Source organism: Pinus tabuliformis, chromosome 9, assembly GCF_031772625.1.
Source record: "Pinus tabuliformis cultivar Carrire ecotype Pingquan chromosome 9, CPIR1, whole genome shotgun sequence".
Taxonomy (NCBI): domain Eukaryota; kingdom Viridiplantae; phylum Streptophyta; class Pinopsida; order Pinales; family Pinaceae; genus Pinus; species Pinus tabuliformis.
In genome coordinates, this window is record NC_142307.1 from 208,492,874 (window position 1) to 208,499,183 (window position 6,310).

The window sequence follows — 6,310 nt, forward strand, 5'->3', positions numbered from 1 at the left end:
CAAGAAAAAAAAGGTAATAGTGTTGATTGATTCAGGAAGCACCCACAATTTTATTCATTTTAGGGTAGCAAAAGAATTGAATTTCTTCCTATATCCAGCACCATAGTGTCAAGTGATGATTGCAAATGGAGGAACAATAAATTGCTCTGGAAAGTGCCATAATATCAAGCTATCCATGGGAGAATATGTATTGACTAGCCCAATGCTTTCCATTCCAATGGGAGGTGCTGATGTTGTACTAGGAGTCCAATGGCTACAATCCTTGGGTACAATAGCTTTTAATTTTCAAGAACTTTTCATGAAATTTTCTGTGGAAGGAAAGGAAGTTGAATTAAGGGGTATTGCAGGGAAACCAGGAAAGATAATCAGCTCTAATGGCATGACAAAGCTTCTAAAAAAGGAGCAAAGAGGTGTAATTGCACAATTATGTTCGCTAGATGTTTCCACATTGGAATCATCTATTTCTCCATATCTCCAAAAAGTCCTGGACAATCATTCCAAGGTATTTGAGACTCCCAAAGGTCTCCCACCTATGCGTGATCATGATCATGCTATTCATCTGATTCCAGGAAGTGTTCCTCCAAACATCAGGCCGTACAGATATCCATATGTCCAAAAAAGTGAAATTGAACGTATGGTTGCAGAAATGCTAGAGGCTGGTATAATTCAACCGAGTCAAAGTTCTTTCTCAGCTCCAGTAGTATTGGTGCACAAGAAGGATGGATCATGGCGCATGTGTCCAGATTATAGGGAGCTCAACAAGCTCACTATTAAAGATAAGTTCCCCATTCCTGTTATTGATGAATTACTGGATGAATTGCATGGATCAATTTACTTCACCAAGTTGGATCTTCGTTCGGGATATCATCAAATTAGAATGAAGATTGAAGACATTCCGAAAACATCATTTAGAACTCATGAGGGTCATTATGAATTTTTGGTCATGCCTTTTGGCCTTACCAATGCACCTTCAACATTTCAAGGTTTGATGAATTCAATTTTCAAACCATTCCTTAGAAAAATTGTGTTAGTATTTTTTGATGATATACTAATCTACAGCAAGTCTTGGAAGGATCATGTTGAACATGTTGACAGGGTGTTACAACTATTGGAGGAGAAACAATTATATGCAAAAAGATCCAAATGTTTCTTTGGAGTCCAGGAGGTGGAATATTTGGGTCATATTGTATCTCATGAAGGAGTTAAGGTAGACCCTAGCAAAATTAAAGCCATTAAGGAATGGAAAATCCCCACATCCATAAAGCATCTGCGAGGATTTCTTGGGTTGACAGGGTATTATCGCAATTTTGTTAAGAATTATGGGAGAATAGCAGCACCTCTAACAACATTATTGAAGAAAGATTCATTTTCATGGACTTCGGAAGCAACAAAGGCCTTTGAACATCTTAAAGAGGCAATGTGCCAAGCACCGGTCTTAGCTACGCCGGACTTCACAAAAACCTTTATTGTGGAATGTGATGCTTCAGGAAATGGAATTGGTGCTGTTATAATGCAAGATGAAAGACCCATTGCTTTTGAAAGTCGTCCAATCAAGGGAAAGTTTTTAAACAAAGCTATTTATGAGAAGGAAATGTTGGCAATACTCCATGCACTTAAGAAATGGCGACCCTACCTAATGGGAAGACACTTCAAGGTAAAAACGGATCATGATAGCCTTAAATACTTTTTAGAACAAATATTATCCTCTGAAGAGCAACAAAAGTGGGTCACAAAGATGTTGGGTTATGACTTTGAAATCATCTACAAAAAAGGGAAGCAAAATGTGGTGGCAGATGCACTCTCAAGAAAGGATGAGGATGTGGAAGCATTGTTGTGTGCCATTTCTATTATCCAACCAGATTGGATAAACGAAGCAAGGGAGGAATGGAAGAATGACGAAGAAGTGTGGGCACTTATTCAAAAGCTACAACAAGATTCCAGTACTTCTGATACATTTAGCTGGCAAAATGATTCGTTATGGTACAAAGATCGCTTATACCTCTGTAAGAATTCCCAGCTAAAACAAAAGATTCTTATGGAATTGCACACTTCTCCCTTAGGAGGGCACTCAGGATTTTTAAAAACTTACCACAGGGTTAAGAAGGAATTTTTTTGGGATGGCCTTAAATCAGATATTCAAAAGTTTGTGGCGGAATGTTTGGTTTGCCAGCAAAATAAAGTTGAAACAATTAAGACACCAGGTCTATTACAACCTTTATCCATTCCAAGCCAACGTTGGGAGGAGGTTTCAATGGATTTTATCACAGGTTTACCCAAGTCTGAGGGAAAGAGTGTCATCATGGTGGTAGTTGACAGACTTACCAAGTATGCACACTTTTGTGCATTATCACATCCATTTAAAGCCAATACAGTTTCTACTGCATTTATGGAAACAGTTCAAAAGCTACATGGAAACCCAAAGATTATTGTAAGTGATAGAGATCCCATTTTCACTGGAAATTTTTGGACAAAATTATTTTCTTGTCTTGGTACTCAGTTAGCTCATAGCTCATCTTATCATCCTCAATCTGATGGGCAAACTGAGATAGTAAACAAATGTTTGGAAGGATATCTTTGTTGCTTTGTATCTGATAAACAGACACAATGGGTCAAATGGTTGCCTCTAGCTGAATGGTGGTATAACACTTCCTTCCATACAGTAACAAAAATGACCCCATTTATGGCACTTTATGGGTATCAACCACCATCCATCACATCATATTTAAGAGCAAATTCTAAGGTTCAGGCAGTGGAACATCACATCGAACATCAACAACAAGTCCTCCAACTCTTAAAGGATAACCTCGTGTTGGCACAAAATAGAATGAAACAACAGGCAGATCAACATCGCAGTGAAAGAAGTTTTGATGTAGGTGATTGGGTATTCCTACGGCTACAACCATATAAGCAAATGTCCCTAAAGCAAGCTAAGAAGGATAATAAATTATCACCAAAGTATTATGGTCCGTACAAGGTGTTGGAAAATATTGGTACTATGGCATACAAATTGGAGCTTCCTGCAGCTTCTCGATTGCACCCAGTTTTCCATGTTTCATGTTTAAAGAAGGTTATAGGTGACAAGATCCCAATTCAAACTATATTGCCAGAACTTGATGAGGAAGGAAAAATTATATTGGAACCGGAAGCAATCACAGAAACAAGAACTCGACAGCTGAGAAATCGATCAATTTTAGAGTATCTTATCAAGTGGAAGAACTTATCCGCTGAAGATTCCACATGGGAGGATGAGAATTTTATGCAGAAGTATCCAGAACTGCTCAAGCGTTGAGGACAACACTTTTTTGAAGGAGAGGGGCATGTTGGGTCCCTATAATACTAGTGATTACCCCATTACTATTGTAGTTATACCCCCTATTTATATTGTTGTGCCCCTATTACCCCCATATTGTTATTTCTGTGCCCCATAGAATCCCTCTATTGTTATTTTTGTGGCTTTATATTATTATTGTTAGGTCAGCTGGATTATATTGTGACTCCTTAGACTCCTATATATAGAAAGGAGGTTTTGTCATTTGTATCATCCAAGAATTGTTCATTTATGTAATGTAAAGGAGGTTGCCCCCTCGAAGAGGCTGAATTCTAAGGCGTGGATCTCTCTTTTCTATCTTTTTGTGAGCTGGTTTCATAACAAATCTGGACTGGATGACTCAGGGACCAATAATACTTTTGGGTGTCCTGCACAAGATGCCGAGGCACGCAGAGAAGCTCTTGATGAAATATGACCCTAAGAAGACAATGAAGGCTAAATATCACTTGGACAACTTTTACCTACATACGCAAACACTTGAGGTACATTACGACGATTTTGCATGCAGAATGTTTCCATGTACCTTGGATGGTAAAGAAGTTGTATGGTATCACAACCTTCCTCTAAACTCCATACATAATTCGAGGGAATTCATAAGGATCTTTGTTGAAACATTTGTTGAAGTCAAGACCCCTACCATGTTATTAAAGGAGTTGGGTAATATTAAGATGGAGCAGAAGGAAAATGTTAAAGATTTCAATAAGAGGTTCAATTCCATCTTGGACAAATATCCGAATGACACAAAACCTCATGACTCCATCACCATAGACTACTACACTTCTTCCTTGCCAACAATTCTTGCACAGTTTGTAATGCGAACTGTAAGACAAACGTTGATAGAAAACTATGAAGAGGCTATTGTCGTTGAAGAGGAATTGCATGCTATTGGAGTAATCACAGATGATGAATAAAAGAAGACTCTAAGGACATGGCTAAGAGGTCTCAAGCCTCTATGAGTAAGGCTAAGGAAAAAGAACTTAATGATATTGAAAGCCTGACTCATCTCGTGAAGTCCTTGACCACTAAAATGGATGAAATCAAACAAAGGACAAGAGAGACTACTCTGAGTAGAAAGCATCCCAAGTTCTTGTTCAAAAGGAATTCAGCTTCCGACAGTAGTCACAATAAGCCAACAAAATATCCATAGAGTTCCAATGGGGTTCTGAATATTGAAAAGTTGGCACGGATTCATATTACATGTTTCATAATGAGCATCATTCATAGAAGACGTGCCCATAATGGAACCATCTCATGAGAAAAATGGTTGCATAGTTTGTTGAATCGGTCATGGTTGAGGAACAAGGTGAGCCAAATGAAGAGAAAGAAGAAGTTGTTGCAGCTGATGAAGCTCCAAGCACTGGGCATGTAGTCAACATGTATCATTGTGTTCTTGCAGCCCAAAAGAGCAATGTCGATAAGAAACATCCAAGTGATGGTCCAGTCTCGAAATAGAGCAACCGATACAACTTAAGAAGCCAAGGGCCGACCACTATGATTGAGGTGTCGAAACAAAAATTCAAAGAAAAATCGTTAAGAAAAATCAATCCTCCAGCTAACTCAATGTAGAACACTCAGATTAAGTCTGGGAAAGCAGTTTCAACGAAAATTGTTTTCAATAGTAGTAAGGACAAAATCATCCCTCTAGAAACCACAAATGAAGTTCCATCCCCGAACACCTTGGTCAGTCTTCCCGTTGTGGATTATAACATTGTAGAGGATATGAAGAAGGCTTGTACAAACATCTCTCTATTCAGACTTACAAAGATCACGATCTAGTGAGACATTCTTTTATAGGCACTTGGACAAACCTCTACCGGTAATGCTACCTCTCCGGAAAAGTGATATAGTAAGTCTCCTGACGCTCTTGCATCTGTACTTAATGCACTCATGATGGATTTACACACGCTCTACCCACCATTCTTGTTAACATTCAAAATATTCAACTTTAATGTACAAAATTGCTTGGTTGATTCTGGTGCATCGGTGAATGTCATGTGACTATTTGTGGGCAAGAAGATCAATGCTAAATGGGATCAGATAGATAGACAATCATTTAGTTGGAAATAACTCATGTTCAAGCAATTGGTGAACTCAGGGATGTCATCATCTAGTTATCATCTGACGAACGAGTTCACCAGTGTATCAACATAGTGATTATGGACATTCTGGAAGCATACAGTGTGTTACTGAGTAGAGATTGGTCAAGAAAGCTTCAAGGATACTTTGCCATAGACTGGTCACACTTATGGATTCTATACAGGGGCATGAATAATCAAATCTGGGTAGAGTCAGAGAAATACATCAACTAAACAATGACTCCCTTGAATGGGCATAACTAGCCAATGGATTTCACAGAATCATTATTTGGAAATTATTTTCTGGAAACACAGTTAGGGTGCTATCTTGTAGATCCATCCCCAGTTCCCCCAGACACACAGTTGGATCTCCTTTTATGTCTAATTGGTGAGAATGAACTTTGTACAATTAATAGTGGTATTAGTAGTAGTAGTAGTAGTATTAGTGCAGTGAGCAGTCCCTGTACATATGATATGTGGACAATGTACTTTGATGGATCCAAGACACAAGAGGACTCTAGAGATGGTTGTGTTTTAATAGATCCACTGTAGAGAAAACACTTGATCTCTAGCCGCTTGGAATTTGGGTGCACGAATAACACTTCAGAATATGAAGCACTCATCTTGGGCTTACAAAAGTCCATCGACCTCAACGTTTCCAATCTAAAAGTGGTAGGTTACTCTGAAATTGTGGTGCATTAGGTATTTAACACTATACATTGTGTGTCAGCTCATCAAAAAATTTCTCAAGAAGAGGTATGGTGACTCATCTCTCACTTCCAAGATTTTAATATTATTTTGGTTCCAAGAATGTGTAGTGCAACAGTGAATGCCTTGGCAACCACTGTTGGTAGGATGTCACCGTTACATGATGACTTTTCTATTGAAATTTTGTATAAAATTTGTA